Genomic DNA, 18,462 nt, shown 5'->3' on the forward strand with positions numbered 1-18,462 from the left:
GATCCGGTAGTAGTTTAGGTCGAATCTTCCTGGAACTGCTCGAATCTTCATTCGAAGATTCGAGCAAAACCTAAAACTACCCTAATGTACCCCAAAATCCCACCAGTCACTCTCCTGACCTCACTTGTAACCAAACCAAACTTGGTTTGGTTCGAATCTGACCAGAAGTGATCAAGCCCCAAATTAGACTTTCAAGAACCCTAAAAATCCCAAATCATGGAATCTGCCCAAATTGAATAGAAGGTTGGGGTCTAATCGACCTTAATCGAAGTGTTTTCAGTTGAGAACACTTCGACTAAGGTCTGTTCGACCTCAAATTGTCCGAATCAGAATTTCGATGACTAAGTCCGTATAGTCCGGGTATTATGAGGTATTTTCTTTCTTTCCTTCGTGTTTGTTTTCATTATTTACGTATCTGTTTATTTACTGTGTTGATTTTGATTGCTTTTAGTCAAATTGACTCTATTCATATTCAAAGGACCTTTTATTTGGTTCGATTCTGTCTATTATTTATAGTCGCCTTAACTGTATATGTTATAAATTGTGAAATCGAGTCCTAAATTGCGTTGCTTAATTAATTCCCTGTTAGTCTATAAGTTCGTCAATAACACTGTTTGATAGTTTCTTTGTTACTGATTTGTGTAAGTGTCAATTGTAATATATAATTGATTAATTGAATAGGTCATTCATATAATTTGAGTCACTTGGCATCCTGTTGATAATAGTGTCCGAGTGGTCTCATGTGTGTTGTGTTTGATCCTTTTTTCTCTTAATTATTCACCATCTTTTGCATATATTTCCATTCAAAGTGTTTACAATGTTCTGTATCTAGGATTTGTATATATATGACAATTGTTATTCTAGTTAATCCAATATAGCTATTTCTTGATCCCTATTCTGATGCTACTCAATCTGATTTGAGTCCTAGTGTGAAATGTTGTTTGAGTTGAATAATCTGAATTGGTTATAGCTGTTGGCCAGAAGTAATCTTAGATAACTGTTAGATTAAACAGAATTTCAGATTTAAAAGCTGTAATGAAGTAGTGTTTGTGTTATGAGGGCAGTAATATTAAGAGTTTTCAGGGGTATTATGGGAATAAAACAGTTAGAATAGTATTTTAATGTTAGTGCTTTGTTAATGGGATATTAGTATGAATTAATTAATGCACTAATGGGGGACAAAAAGATTGGAGAGGCTGAAAATCAGGGAAAAGGCTTCCTTAGTGGGATTTAAAGTAAGAAAGAGCAGATTTCTAGTGGGGTTTTTCTGATTTTGTTGAAAATAAGAAGGGTTGAGCAGATTGTATAAAAAGGAGGAGGAATCAGAAAAAAAAAAAAGAATTCTGGAACAAAGAACTCTAATATTCAGAAAAATCAAACTTGTAGATTAAGAGTTAGTGTTAGAGTGTTAAGGCTGAACTTTTTTACATTAAGAGTTTCAGTCTGTATTTTTTTTAGTGTTTGATAAATCAGGAACTATTGTTCCCTTGCATCTGTCTGTGTTTCATTTTGACTGCTGGATTTCAGTTTAGTGTCTTCCTGGTTTTCTGTCTGGTGGAGGACTGATTGTATTGAGTTGCTGGGGTTATTCTTTTGTTTTCAATCTGTTCCTGGGATTTCTGCTATTGTTATTGTTGGCTACTAGTCTACTGGGTGTTGCTGTATATGCTGCTGCTGTAATTTTGCTGATCTTCCTCTTTTTCTACTTTCCAAAATCAGGTACACAACTGAATACACTGACTACTGTATGCTGAAAATATGGAAGCATGTACAATTATTAAAGAATCAAAGTTTGAAGTCTTAATATAGCTTTCTTCTCTTTTCACTAATTGTAATTAGAACATGCCATGTACTATTCTTATGAAATTTGATTTCCCTTTGGTACAACTGAACAGTTTTCGCGTAATAATATAGTCAATGACATCTTGTTCATTTTAGTTCGGTTAATAGTTATTATGCGTTTAAATACATGTCGAATAAAATCAAGTCTAGTAAAACATTTTAATTGTAATAACAATCTAGTTTCAACACCCAATGGTTTGAAGTTAGAATTAAAATTAGATCTCAAAGTTACCCCACCCCAATTGATTAATTTTTTAAAACTTGGGTAATTTGTTTAATTAGATATTTTCATTTTTCTTTACCATTCAACATTACAAATTTAGAACATGTGTAGAATAATTTAATTAGGCCTCAATATTGGAATGCAATGACCCAGGTTCAGTTAAACGCTATGTACGTTGGGCCTGGGCTCATGTTTGGCAAACAGGCTTTTCATATGCACCTTTATATTCCGTTTTAACAAATCGCATCCGGAACTTAGCTATACCATGTAATTTAAGTAGGACCTTTTGCTTCATTTACTATAAAAAATAAAATAAAACATAGTTATTATAGGACGACCTTAAAAATAAGAATGAGATGAGCCTCGCCGAATAAAAATACAAAATTGCGGGGCCCTCAGTAAATATTTGCTTTAAAATTGCTTAGACTTTGGGATGGACCGTTTTAGCAAAATTCCACGGCCCTACTCAAAGTAAATGATACGCTAGTCATTTTAGGCGCGCCTTTAATAATTTAATTTTCTTAAACTCGGGTGCACATTTATGTGACCCAAATCCAAATCTCAATGGAGTCAAAGTGTGTCGACGACCACGGGTACATTGATTGTGACGCGGTTCGAGATACATTTTCACAACGTTGCAATTCCCTGTAAAAAATAATAATAATAATTATGAAAGCGGTAAAAAGTTAAAATTTGCACATAAGTTCATATTTGTATAAAATCAGATAATCAAGCCGAATATGACAGTTGAGCGACCGTGCTAGAACCACGGAACTCGGGAATGCCTAACACCTTCTCCCGGGTTAACAGAATTCCTTATCCAGATTTCTGGTGCGCAGACTGTAATATGGAGTCATTCTTTTCCTCGATTCGGGATTAAATTGGTGACTTGGGACACCCTAAAATCTCCCAAGTGGCGACTCTGAAATAAATAAACAAATCCCGTTTCAATTGTCCTTTAATTGAAAAAAAAACTCCTTCACCCCTCGCGGGGACGGAAAAAGGAGGTGCGACAGCTCTGGCGACTCTGCTGGGGAAAAATAAACCGGAACCACCGGTTCAGGGTTAGAAATTCGAGCTTGATAAATTGTTGTATTTTGGCTTTATTATTTGATATTCTCATATGATCTGTGCTTAATGTTCAAAATGATGCTTTTTACTGTTTTGATATTATTTGAACTGTACATATAAACTGTGCCGAAACCTTCTCTTCTTACCTCTGGGGATGTGCTTACTGGTTAAAACTCCCTATTTTATTAGTGTCCTACCCTAAATAAAAGAGGATCGAAAAGTTTCTAAGCCGACTGGCCTTTTGGTTCCCGGAAAGGAGCTCCTTCCTCAACTCGAGTTGTCCGATCGGGTGCACTGTCTAGAACAAAGACCCAGGTTTTGAACATAGAATAACGTGACTTCATGCCGGATCCCTAGTAGGAACGCTTATTTGCATCATATTGCATTTGACTTAGGGGACTCAACACAGGGGTTGGGTTCGTCTAGGACTAGCAACCTGAAATGGAAAAAGACCATCCTGCTGCATCCTGTATGTTGTGCACATTTATTTGCTTCAGATCTGCATGCTGACCGGCTTCTAAAATCAAGATTTTTTGAAAACTTTTGTGAAAAAAAAGAAGAAGAGAAAAATAGCAGTGTAGGGAGATAACTACTTTTTAGAAAAATAAAACCAATGTCGAGTAGTATCAAAACCTTGCCGAAAATTTTGAAAAAAATGAAAATATTTTTTTAGTTTAATGTGTTTGAAAAAAAAAGTCTTGTCTACAAGTTTAGTTTATGTTGGGCGAACTACGCCGGTTTGATTCTCACAGGACGTGAGATACGTAGGCAACCCTCGTCGGGTCCAACCTCCCATTTTTGTAAAAATTAATAAATAATAAAAATGTCAAAATTTTTATTTTTTTGTCATAGAGTCGGGTGATGCTGTTTATATCAAAAATAGCCGAGTGTTCCCAAAAGGAACTCCGGAAGGCTGCCTTTGTATAAACGGACACTTCTTATTTTTATTAAATCACACAACCTTAAAATCTTCGTCCCTGAAGTGCTGAGAGGTCGTGATTCAGAAATTCTTTTTTAGGAAAAATTATCATATTTTTTCGAATAAATTTTCGCTTGTTTAAATCTTATTAATAAATGTGCAGAATGAGCACAACTCAAAATGAACCTTTTTCAATCATGAATAAAATTCCCCTCCAATTGCGGCTATGGTGGAATGATTTAGGCAAAGAAGGGCATGACGAAATCAAGAAACATCTTAAAGGTCTCACGAGTTTGTTGGATATCAGGCCTCGAGGAGATATTATAAGGGCACTGGTCCCTCACTGGGACCCTGCGCACAATATCTTCCACTTCTCGGACTTTGAATTTACCCCAACTTTAGAGGAAATAGCAGGGTACATCGGCAGTGCTGAGGTTCCATTGAGGCATAAATACCTGGTTGCTCCAAGAGCCGTAGCGGTACACCGGTTTTTGGACTCATTAAAGATAGTCAGAACAATCCATAACCCTGACTTGGCAAAAGGTTTTTGCACTATGAGTTTCATATACCAAAGATATGGTCACATAGGAGGATTCGACAAGCCAAGAAAACAAGTTGTGCAGCAAAAGTAACCGTCGAAAGTGGGATGAACATAGACGGGTTGCTTTCATGATAACCTTCTTAGGGCTCTTAGTGTTCCCAAGAAAAGACGGGAATATCGACATAAAGATAGCTGGGGTCGTCAGTACTTTGCTCACTCAAAAAGATAGCACGCTGGCGCCCATGATTGTATCTGATATGTTCCGAGCTCTCACGGCCTGCAAAGCCGGAGGAAACTTTTTCGAAGGTTGTAACTTGTTGTTGCAAATGTGGATGACCGAACACCTATGTAACCGATCCCAGTTCTTGAGCCATGGATCTTCTTAAAAGACCTGCATAGAGGAGTTCTACACCAGAATTAATGAGGCCCACCTACCTGAAGGAGTCTCGGCATGGACCTCATATTTCCGGACCCTCAACGCCAGTCAAATACAGTGGACACTGGGATGGTTACCGATCGACGAAGTCATATACATACCAGCAGCTAGGCCCCATTTTCTCTTGATGGGACTTAAGAGCATTCAACCTTATGCGCCGTATCGGGTTTTGAGGCAACTTGGGAGGTGTTAGATAGTGCCGAAAGATGAGGATCTAAGCACCCAGGTGATTGAGATCAGTTCCGATGGCCAGTTTCCTGAAGCAAGGGTCCGCTAGATTTGGAGCCAATGTCAATACTTAGAGGCAAATACTTGTGTATTGAATTAGGCAAGAGGGGAAGTTTCACCCGGATATCAGGCTTGGTACAAAGGGGAAATGTCGTCTGGAAGGCCGGCTAAAAGACCTCACCTTCAAGAATTTGCCAGGTCCTCACAAGAGCATTGGGACTGGTTGGCCAAAGAGCAGAAATATCTTGCCGAAATAGGCAAACTGAAACAACAGATTCAGGATTTGAAATTTGAAAGCAAAGTGCAGTTTGCTGCTAACAAAGGAGAAAAGAACAAATTAGCCAGAGAAGGTGAGATCCTCAAAGCTCAGATCCAGAAGATGAAAATGGATGCCGACAACCAACTGAGAAGCCGGGCTAATAAAAGGTTGATAGCAGGGTTAAGGAATCAGGTCGCTGAAGGCCAGAAAGACTTGGAAAGATCCAAGGCTAGCATAGCAAGATTGCGGGTCAGGTGGGCAAAAGTTACAGCAGTACGGAGAAAGCACCTATGGCAAGTGAAAAGGGATTACGAAATGAGTGTTACAACGTTGAGAGAAATAAATTCCACTCTCAGTGATCGGGTCCTTAAACAAGCCCGGGATGCTAAAACAGATAGGGAACGCTGCTATGAGTCAATAGCCCGAATAGAAGAACAAATGGATAGGTTCCAAGATCAGCTCATTGACAATACTCGAATATTGGGACTAAAGAATCAACGAATAGAACAGCTGTGCATAGAAAGGGATAGAATCAGGGGTATGATCAATGAGATTGGGCGCTACATCACCACGAAGTGCCTAATATGTGAAGAAATGCCCCGTGATATCCTTTTTGCCTCAGTCATGGGTTATGTCCATCGGATCATGGAGGAATTAAAAAGCTTGCAAAGAGGCCTGGCACCAAAGCCCGCGGAAAGGCCGAACGATGTCTTGCGGGCACCAAAATTCAAGGCTTTAATGTATCCCTAGTTCAATCTTGCACTTGTTTGTTCTTCAAGAGTCTGTTGTCTACCCTTATGTTCTCTTCAAATATTCTTAAAACATATGGAGTCTATATTTTCGTTTGTTTTTCTTTCAAATGATGGCTTGTAATAGCATAGTTGGGTAATAAAAAGTAAAATTGGGTCTTTATTTTACTTATGGCACGAACTACACTTGGTTTGATTCGTGCGGGGCCACGATACGTAGGCAATATCTATAAGATTCGATCGTGATTAATTAAAAAAAAGGAAAAAGAGAGGAGGAAAAAAGAGAGGTCCCTGAAACGCTCGAAAGAGGCACAAATAAAATAAGTCGGGATGATGCATGCGGTCAAAGCAAAAGCATGTTAGAAATGATTAACTGCCTAAGAACATTGCATCCCCCCAACGTACAAATACGATATCTGTTAAGACTCTAACACTGACAAGTTTGTTGTTTTTCCATCTAAAATTAGTTAGTTTATTAAAGCGTACTGGCACCGTACCATTATCAAACAAGATCAAAAGGGCCCATACCAGAAAGTATGACTGGTTCAGACAACAGTGTTGAGTCGGAAAAGACGGCAAATCAGATGCTGAAGGAAGCCATGGAAAAAATGGAAAAGATGAGGCTGGAAATGAATGAAATGCAGATAGTCTTAGCTAGAGCCCAAAAGGGGCAGGAACTACCAGTTACTCCTACTCTCCAACCAGGACACACGTCAGAATACCCCTCTCCCGGTCCTTCAACGAGTTTCCCAAGCCATCACTACTATCAGGAAAGAGAGGCTTATGATCCCCAAGCTCCACCACCCATTCAAAACCCTCATCCACCAAATGTTTCCGTCTTTGTGGCACCTCCCCCAGCCCCATTGTACAGATCATCCAGTGAGCCGCTGTTTTAGGCTCACGACACACGATATTACCCCCCTGAACTCACATTGAGGTCCCGGCGGAGATTGAAAAGCCGGCTAAGAGCCCAGAGCAGGATGAGGTGATGCGGAAATTCAAAAGCCTGGAACAGTCCTTCAGGAACATACACGGGTTAGGCAACCAGGTCAGCGTGGCCTATAAGGATCTATGCCCTTTCCCTGACGTTCAATTACCAGCAGGGTTCAAGATGCCCAAGTTCGATTTGTACGAAGGGCATGGCAATCCTATAGCACATCTACAGGGCTTTTGTAGCAAAATGAGGGGAGCAGGGGGAAAAGATGAGCTACTTATAGCTTACTTTGGCTAGAGTTTAAGTGGGTCGGCACTGGAGTGGTATACAAGACAAGATCCGAGCAGGTGGTACACCTGGGATGACTTGGCACAGGCTTTCGCAGGACACTTCCAATACAACCTTGAGATAGTCCCAGACCGTCTCACATTGCTAAAGCTTGAGAAGAAACCCGGAGAGAGCTTCAGGGAATTTGGGTTCCGATGGAGAGAACAGGCAGCCAGAGTTGATCCTCCAATGAGAGATGGAGAAATGGTAGATTACTTTCTACTAACTCTAGAGCCGACTTACTTCGGTCACTTGGTGACGTCAGTTGGCAAATCCTTCAATGAAGTGGTGAAGATGGGAGGTATGATAGAAGAGGGACTTAAGTCCAATAAGATCCTGAGTTACTCGGCAATTAAGGCAACAACTCAGGCCATTCAGAGCGGCACGGGTGGTGCGCTCGGAAAGAAAAGGAGAGAGGAGGTCACGACAATAGAGGCAGGCAATTGGTCCAGATCTAAAGGTCCTTCCCCTAATTACCAACCCAGACCCCATCATCTAAACTACCCACACAATCCATACAACCCTCCACAACCCTACTACCCACCACAAGAACAATATTTTTCCGTACATCATGCCCAAACTTACACCCAGCCTCCGGCTCGTCTGCAATGGCATTTACCGGCTCCCCAACATACATATCTACCTCCACAAAACACATATCCACCTCCACAAAACACATATCCACCATCGAGGGCCTACAGGAATCCTTCAGGGCCAAACTTCCGCGGAAATCAGGCTTTCAGGAACGAAAGGATGCAGAAGCCAAGAACATTCACTCCGTTGGGAGAAACCTATACTACTCTATTTCACAAGTTGAAGCAGATAGGCCTACTAAGTCCTGTTGAAACCAAATTGCCAAATCCACTTCCCAGAAATCTGGACCATTCTGTAAGCTGCGAATATTGTTCGGGTGCTCCCGGGCATGATATTGAGAAACGTTGGAAGTTGAAGACTGCCATACAAGATCTTATTGACACAAATAGGATCGAGGTTCAGGCACCAAAGGCATCCAACATCAATGAAAATCCGTTATTGGTGCACCGTGAGGCCCACATGATCGAACTAGTGCACGAAGGGGGGAAACCAAAAACACCCTCACAAACGCTAATGATGATTCGCGCTAGTGCTAATGAAGAATCGACCAGTGGAAAGGCAGTGGTACAGTCGGGAAAGGTATATGACAAGCCCTTTGTGGTAGCAGGGAAAGGATCGTCTATTACTGCGAAGAAGCCAGAGTCAGTCAGAGCAGTGTTGTAGGGAGTAGCAAACAAACCAATGTTGGTAGTAAAAGGGGTCCACGTGGAACCAGTTATTATCAAGTCGGTCATACAGTTGCCGATAACAAGTGAGAAAGCTGTACCGTGGAGTTACAGTCAAGTGACAGTGACGCATAAGGGGAAGGAGGTTATGGAAGACGTATGCGAGGCACAAGGGTTAACTCGATCGGGAAGGTGTTTTGCTCCAGCAGAGTTGAGAAGGGTCAATCCTGAAACAATAAAGAAACCTGTAATAGAGGAAGAAGCAGAGGAATTTTTGAAGAAGATGAAGGCACAGGATTACTGAATTATAGAGCAATTGAGAAAGACCCCAGCCCAGATCTCATTGCTATCTTTGTTAATCCATTCGAACGATCATTGTCAGGCTTTAATGAAGATCCTGAACGAAGCCTATGTCCCAGACAAGCTCTCAGTGAACCATTTGGAGAAAGTAGTGCACAAGATCTTTGAAGTAAACCGAGTGACATTCTCTGATGATGAGTTACTGGTAGAGGGTACTGAACACAACAGAGCACTCTATCTGACGGTAAAATGCGAATAATCGGTGGTCACTCGAGCATTAATTGATAACGGGTCAAGTGCCAATATCTGTCCTTTGGCCACTCTCAACAAGCTAAAGGTTTTTGATGATAGGATCCACAAGAACAGTGTCTGCGTTCGAGGTTTTGATGGGGGCGGCATTGACACAGTAGGTGATATCATACTGGAATTAACCATTGGCCCAGTCGAGTTCACCATGGAATTTCAAGTAATAAATGTGGCAGTGTCGTACAATCTTTTGTTGGGGCGACCATGGATCCATGCAGCTAAGGCAGTGCCTTCTACACTGCATCAAATGGTCAAGTTTGAATGGGATAGACAAGAGATTGTGGTACACGGGGATGACGACACACATGCCGTCAGCGATGCTATTGTGCCCTTCATAGAAACCGACGATGAAAAGGGCCCATGGGTTTATTAGATTTTCGACGTAGTCTTAGTAGACAAAATTCCTGAGGGCAGGGGCCTTCCACTTCCCAGAATCACAGCTGCAACCTTCATGATAGCATCAGAAATGTTGAATAATAGGTTTGTACCAGGAAAAGGTCTGGGGGTTAATCTGTAGGGAATGATCCAACCAGTTTCTTTGCCCAAGAACCTGGAAACATTTGGGTTGGGATTCAAGACTACCGCAGCGGATGTGAAGTGAGCCCGCAAATTGAAGAAAAGAGTTTGGGTCCTTCCTAAACCAGTCCCACGCCTGTCCAGATCATTTGTCAAAGCAGGGTGCAGAAAGTTGCCAGTCCCGGAAGTTCTTGGACCTCTGATGGGGCCAAACGGAGATTTGAATGAAAGCCTTGGAAGAGTGTTTGCCGACGTCAACATGATAGAAGCTGGAGAGGGTTCCAGTAAGGCAGACATACAGTTTGTGGGTCCTAAGGTCGAGGTCAACAATTGGATGGCTACTCCTCTTCCTACTTGGAGGGAGTCCTGGTAGTTGGCTCTGATTTTCCTTTTCTATTTTCTGGATTATTCCAGGGTTGTATTCAGGATTTTTTTTATTGTGTTCAATAAAGTGTGAAACCTTGTTATCCCATAATTCAATAAAACGAAAAGTTTCTTCTTTATTTCTTATTTTATTTATTATTTTTAATTTTGTTTCTTTCGTTTCTATTTCTGAACAGTTCTTTTCATACTGGATCTAATAACATAGCATGCACAACAGATCTTCAACCTAGTCTAAAAGATCAATCTGATTCCGAGCTAACCATACAAGAGGTCGATTATGATAATGAATCGGAATACGATGAGGATGAAGCATTTGAGGAGATAAACAGGGAGTTAAGCCAGTTTGAAGAAAAATACAAACCCAACTTAAATGACACAGAAGCCATCAATTTAGGGGATGCCGGCGATATCAGAGAAACTAAAATAAGCATCCACATTGAACCAAATATCAGGGAGGAATTGATCAAAACACTTATTGAGTTCAAAGATGTTTTTGCATGGTCGTATGATGACATGACGAGGTTAAGCACAGATTTAGTGGTTCATAAATTGACCACTGACCCGGCATGCCCTCCCGTCAAGCAAAAATTGAGGAAGTTCAAAATGGATATGAGTGTGAAGATTAAAGAAGAAGTAACCAAGCAGCTGCAAGCAAAGGTTATTCGTGTCACTCGATATCCTGATTGGTTGGCTAATGTGGTGCCGGTACCAAAGAAAGATGGAAAGATCAGGGTGTGTGTCGATTACCGCAATCTGAATAGGGCAAGCCCTAAAGACAACTTTCCTTTACCCAACATCCATATCTTGATCGACAATTGTGCCAGACGTGAGATCGGATCTTTTGTGGATTGCTATGCCAGGTATCATCAGATTCTGATGGATGAGGAAGATGCGGAAAAGACAGCATTCATTACGCCGTGGGGAACTTATTGCTACCGGGTAATGCCGTTTGGTTTGAAGAATGCTGGGGCAACGTACATGAGAGCAATGGCCACTGTGTTTCATGACATGATCCACAAAGAAATTAAAGTGTACGTAGACGATGTAATCATAAAGTCCAAGCATCAGGAAGACCACGTAGCAGACCTACGGAAGTTCTTTCAAAGACTTCAAAGGTATGATATTAAGCTCAACCCGGCCAAATGTGCATTTGGTGTTCCATCTGGGAAGCTTTTGGGATTCATCGTCAGTCGGCGAGGTATTGAACTGGATCCGTCAAAGATCAAATCTATCCAAGATTTGCCACCGCCGAAGAACAAGACAGAAGTAATGAGTCTGTTGGGAAGGTTGAATTACATCAGCAGATTTATTGCTCAACTCACAGCAACCTGTGAACCCATTTTTTGACTGTTGAAGAAGGATGCCGCAATAGGATGGACAGCGGAATGCCAGGAGGCATTCAACCAGATCAAAGAATATTTATCAAATCCACCTGTATTGGTTCCACCTGAGCCGGGAAGACCGTTAATTCTTTATCTAACGGTCTTGGAGAATTCGTTTGGCTGCGTGTTGGGGTAACACGACATTACAGGAAGAAAATAGCAAGCCATCTATTATCTCAGCAAGAAGTTTACAGTATATGAGGTTAAGTACACTCAACTCGAGAAGACATGTTGCGCCATAACCTGGGTGGCCCAGAAATTGAAACATTATTTATCCTCATATACTACTTATCTCATTTCCCGTTTGGATCAGTTAAAGTATATTTTCCAAAAACCTATGCCCACAGGAAGGTTAGCAAAATGGCAAATATTACTCACGGAGTTTGACATCATCTATGTGACGAGGACAGCCATGAAGGCCCAAGCGTTGGCAGATCACTTGGCTGAGAATCCTGTTGATGAAGAATACGAGCCGTTGAGGACGTATTTTCCTGACGAGGAAGTAATGCATATAGATGAGTTGGAGTTACCTGAGGAACCCGGTTGGAAGCTTTTCTTTGATGGAGCTGCAAATGTGAAGGGAGTTGGAATAGGAGCAGTGTTTATTTATGAAACAGGACATCATTATCCTATTACAGCTCAACTGCGTTTCTATTGTACCAACAACATGGCGGAGTATGAAGCATGCATTTTGGGTTTGCGATTAGCTGCAGACATGGATGCCCAGGATGTCTTGGTCTTGGGGGACTCAGACCTCCTGGTGCATCATATTCAGGGTGAATGGGAAACACGGGATTTGAAGCTCATACCATATCGACAATGTTTGCACGATCTAAGCAAGCGATTTCGATCAGTGGAGTTCAGACACATCCCCAGAGTTCACAATGAGGTTGTCGATGCATTGGCCATTTTAGCATCAATGTTGCACCACCCAGACAAAATTCATGTTGACATGTTGCACATCCAGGTTCGTGATCAACATGCCTATTGCAACATGATAGAGGAAGAAGTGGATGGCGAGCCATGGTTTTATGACGTCAAAGAGTACCTCAGGATGGGGATATACCCGGAGCAGGCCACCGGAGATAAAAAAAGAGCCATTCGGCGATTGTCAAGTGGTTTCTTCCTCAGTGGAGGAGTGTTATACAAAAGAACCCCAGATTTTGGATTGCTGAGATGTATAGATGCCAGTCAAGCCACGACAGTTATGATAGAGGTACATGTTGGAGTTTGTGGGCCACATATGAGCGGATATGTATTGGCGAAGAAGATTCTTCGAGCAGGGTATTATTGGCTCACTATGGAGCATGATTGTATCAATTTCGTGCAGAAGTGCCATCAATGTCAAATACACGGAGATTTGATTCATTCTCCGCCAACGAAATTGCACACAGCACCATGACCATTTGTGGCATGGGGCATGGATGTCATTGGGCCTATTGAGCCGACAGCTTCGAACGGTCACAGGTTCATTCTGGTAAGCATTGATTATTTCACCAAGTGGGTTGAAGCCAAAACTTTCAAGTCCGTAACCAAGAAGGCAGTGGTGGATTTTGTCCATTCCCATATCATCTGTAGATTTGGGATCCCGAAAGTGATAATCACGGACAATGGTGCTAATCTTAACAACAATTTGATGAGAGAAGTATGTGAACAGTTTAAGATTACACACCGTAACTCTACACCATATCGTCCCAAAGCGAATGGAGCTGTTGAAGCAGCCAACAAGAACATCAAAAAGATACTGAGGAAGATGGTAGAAGGATCCAGGCAATGGCATGAAAAATTACCATTTGCACTGTTGGGTTATCGCACTACCGTCCGGACTTCAGTAGGTGCAACCCCTTATTTGTTGGTATATGGGACTGAAGCAGTAATACCGGCGGAAATTGAAATTCCATCCCTTCGGATTATCGCTGAGGCTGAGATTGATGATGACGAATGGGTCAAAACCCGTTTGGAGCAGTTGAACTTGATTGATGAAAAGAGCTTGGCAGCTGTGTGTCATGGCTAGTTATATCAAAGGAGAATGGCAAGAGCCTACAACAAGAGGGTGCGCACCAGAAAATTTGAAGTGGGGCAACAAGTGTTGAAACGAATCCTGCCACACCAAGCAGAAGCAAAGGGCAAGTTCGCCCCGAATTGGCAAGGACCATTCATTGTAACCAGAGTATTGTCCAATGGCGCTTTATGTTTAACAGATATCGAAGGGAAATGCGTCGACATGGCTATCAATTTCAACGCAGTTAAGAGATATTATGTATGATCTCTTTTGATTGTGATTGTCATTTGTTTGTGGTTGGCATTTATCGGAGAATGAAATGACGGAGGCAATTCTTTCTTCTATCAAAACACTTTAACCTTTGCTTACCTTTTTGAGCCTTATTTATTCTTTCATATCCCTCTTTTGGAGTCAGTAATTAAAATAAAAGATAAAAAGAGAGAAAAACAATAATAAAGACAAAAGAAAAGCCACAAGGAAAACAAAGAAAGTGGGAACTACGTTTGACCTGATTCCTCAAAGAAGGATACGTAGGCGCCTCACGGCTCAGTCATAGTGTAACCAAAAAATAAAAATCCCAAAGCAAGAAGAACTGGGGCAGAAGTTGTGAAAAGAAAGTTTGATTCCAAGAGTTGTACTGTTTCACCCCTCCAAATTATTTTAAACTTTGGATACTCCTTTTCTTTTTAGCCATACACAAAAAAACATATTGATGTCCAAAAAAGACCTCCCGATCAGTATTCGAGAAGTACCAAGTTCATGCACGTGGAAGTCAGGAACAACACTCTGATCCCCAGCAGAGAAGAGGATCATAAACTGGAAATGAATTGATAGCCGAAAGAATCCTCAACAAAGAGCGTCATATCGACAACGCTCCAATCCCCAGCTGAAAAATAAAATAAAATGAGAGAGTCTTATCGGTGAAAACCTTCACAGGCACCATGAGGCGACGGGAGTTGAGAGAAATGAGAGAGTCTTATTAGTGAAAACCCCTCGTAGGGCACTATGAGGCGACAAGGCGAGATTGGCGAAAAAGGTCCACATATGGCAAAAGTTGAGTATTTATTTATCCCAAGCGAGATGAGGCCATCCAAAAGATTGATTGATACAGATAGACTGGGTTGATCAATCCGGAATGCACGACATGATCGTTGGGATTGGTTATGTCATTCAGATAAGTTCTTTTCTTTTCTTTTTCCCCAGCGTTTGTTCAGAAAGACTTCTTTTTCTATCTTTAAAATTATCACTCTTTCATTTCTTGGTTTAAAAGATTTTATTTCCCCAACAGTTTATTTTTCAAAAGGATTTTCAGAGCTTACTACCAGTTGCCAAAATGGTGCAAGGCAAAATGCGAAAAGGATAAGCCAAAGATAAGGCGACAAAACGAAAAGAAGTTTGTCGCAAGACCAAATAATGAATGGGTCTAGATCCTAAGAGACCCAAAATTCCAAGGGAAGTTATGGATCAAATTCCAAGAGGATCCCCAGCAGATTTGTGAGATACAGGAACAACTCCGACAGATTCTCTACCAAGCTCCACAATGGTCGGACAACACGGAGCGGGGAAGGAAGAGACACGAAAACCATCCCCAGCAGGAATACCAGCCCCAACAATCAATATTCTCCCTAGCAAGTTTTATAGCAATGCAAGGAAAAGAAAAGGGAAAAACCATCCTCAGCAGAAGTGGCACGACCACTCGCCCCATTTTAAACTAATAAATTTTTCTTTGATTTGAAATAGGGAAAAGAAATATTATTGACCGCAGGAAGACAGGGTCACAAAGAAGATTATCAAACTGGGGCAGAAAATTTTCTCTCATTACGAAAATTTTCTTAAAATCAAATAGTCATTTGGGAAAGAGAGAAGATAACACGAGTGTTGAAGGAAGAAAAATCCCCAGCAGTATACAAGAAGGGAGATACAAGTTTTAAGAGAAAAATAATCTTGGACAAGCAAGATAATCAGTATCATCCCCACCATTGTTAAAAGGAGAAAGATAATTCCCCAGCGGTGTTATTCCCGGCAGATTTCAGGGAAGTGAAAGCACCAGCTTTAAAGGAAATAGTCTTTGAAGAAGAAAAATAACACATTGATAAAATAAAATATCGGTGTTACCCCAGTAATTTTCAGAGGAATAAAACACCAATTTTGAAGGAAGCAGTTGAAGAAGTCAGGAGCCCGCCTGGAGAATGGAGGCTGAATTATTTTGAGAAAGTTGTTGAAGTCAGGAGCTCGCCTGGAGAATGGAGGCTGAATTATTTTGAGAAAGTTGTCGAAGTCAGGAGCCCGCCCGGAGAATGGAGGATGATTTATTTTGAGAAAGTTGTTGAAGTCAGGAGCCCGCCTAGAGAATGGAGGCTGAATTATTTTGAGAAAGTTGTTGAAGTCAGGAGCCCGCCTGGAGAATGGAGGTTAATTTATTTTGGAAGCAGTTGAAGAAGTCAGGAGCCCGCCTGGAGAATGGAGGTGTTAGAATTTAAGAAGTTGTTGAAGTCAGGAGCCCGCCTGGAGAATGGAGGCTGATTTATTTTTCGAAGATTTTAGAAGTCAGGAGCCCGCCTGGAGAATGGAGGCTAATTTATTTTGAGAAAGTTGTTGAAGTCAGGAGACCGCCTGGAGAATGGAGACTGATTTATTCTTCGAAGTTGAAGAAGTCAGGAGCCCGCCTGGAGAATGGAGGTGTTAAAATTTTGAGTAAGTTGAAGAAGTCAGGAGCCCACCTGGAGAATGCAGGTGTTAGAATTTAAGAAGTTATTGAAGTCAGGAGCCCGCCTGGAGAATGGAGGCTAGATTATTTTGGGAAATTGAAGAAGTCAGGAGCCCGCTTGGAGAATGGAGGTATTAAAATTTTGAGGAAGATGTTGAAGTCAGGAGTCCACCTGCAGAACAGAGGGGTACATTTCAAGATCAAACAGAAGTCAGTAATTAGGAGGAGTACAACAAAGATCCCCAGCATAACAAGCTTTAATGTAGGAAGCAGTGTCCCCAGCAGACAGAACGGAATAATAAAACTTATGCTCAAAAAGGCAAAAAGGCCAGTGTCATCCCCAACAGTTTTCGAAAGAAAGGCACCAGAGGAAACACAAGCCGATAAAAGCGAGGCAACCAGAGCAAGGGGAAGACAGATAAGATTTTGTAATTCCTAGCTTAGTCTAGCTTCTTATTTTCTTTTGGCATGGTGTAATAAGGAGATTGGTCAGCAGTAGCAACAGCAAGCAACAACAGTAACAACAATCCCATGGTAGTCCCAGCTACCAAAACTTCCCGAACTACATGGACTTGATTCCCTTTTAGCCAGGGATATGTAGGAAACCTTTGAAGTGGGGTTCGGTCAAATCTTTTTAAAAAAAATGCTTCACACGGAGTAGTCAAACGGGCAAAAAATTGCTCGTATCCGCTCACTTTATTTTTGCATGAAAACTCTTCGTGTTTTCGGACAAAGAGGGGCAGCTGTGAGTACGTGATTTTTGCCTCACAAGAACTACTCCAAAAGAAATCACAAATAATTTTTCTTTGTATGCAATTTTGAATTTTTCGTGGCATTTTATTTGTGCATGTTTATTTTATTTTAGATAGGGAAAAATACAAAAAATAGTAATGTAGGTGCATATGCAGCTAGGAATTAATGTGGCGTTTTATAATTAATTAATCATGGGCTTATATAAAATAAAAATAAAAAAATATATACAAAAATACATTTAGGATTTTTATATTTTTATATAATTTCTTCGGCGTTTAATGTCTAATTGTGTGAGATTACTTCTAATTAGTGTTCAATATTATGTGATAATACTTATTAGGAATTAATTAGCATTTTAATTAATTTTTAATTGGTTTTATTAATTAGTGAAAATGAAGAAAAGAACAAAAATAGGAAGAAAATTGGACTGGGCCATTTTAATTGACAAAAAATCAGGCCCAAAACAAAGCATTTACCCGGCCCAGGTCTGTCAACCCAAAGACCATCAAACGACAAAGTATAGGGCAAATACTACGCCGTTTGATGGTGCCCGGTCAGTTAATTTCAAAGACAAACCATACGACGCCGTATGGTTGAATTTGATTGGGGTCGTTCGTTGTTTCTGATCCAATGGCTCCCATAGCTTTGACCAAACCCGATTTCACAACCCGGTCCACTTTACCCGGTGAACCCAGTCTTTCAAAAGAGACCAAACGACACCGTTTGTTTAAATGAATTAATCCAGGCCATTGATCTCAATTGATCAAAAGGCTAGGATTTAATCTTTCCCCTCGTATATAAGCCTAACCCATCACCCCCACACCCCCTAGGCCATACCCCTCATTCCACCTTCTTCTCTAAGCTTTACAGACCAGATGAACCTCCACTGTTAGCCACCGTGCACCGCCCACCAGAAATCGCCTCACGGCGGTTCCAGTGGTCCAAATGACCCCATCTTAACACCATAGCTTCCCCACGACATCCTCTTTCCAGATCTGATGTTAGTTTCCCTCGAATCAGGCCCCAACATCTCGAATCTTCGATCAAAGTTTGGTCTGAAAACCCAACTTTCTCCGATGGCTTCCAAATCAACACCATGGTTTCTCCTGACCATCCTCGTTATGGATCCGGTAGTAGTTTAGGTCGAATCTTCCTGGAACTGCTCGAATCTTCATTCGAAGATTCGAGCAAAACCTAAAACTACCCTAATGTACCCCAAAATCCCACCAGTCACTCTCCTGACCTCACTTGTAACCAAACCAAACTTGGTTTGGTTCGAATCCGACCAGAAGTGATCAAGCCCTAAATTAGACCTTCAAGAACC

The sequence above is a fragment of the Nicotiana tabacum genome, chromosome 20 (assembly GCF_000715075.1).
Source record: "Nicotiana tabacum cultivar K326 chromosome 20, ASM71507v2, whole genome shotgun sequence".
NCBI classification, from domain to species: domain Eukaryota; kingdom Viridiplantae; phylum Streptophyta; class Magnoliopsida; order Solanales; family Solanaceae; genus Nicotiana; species Nicotiana tabacum.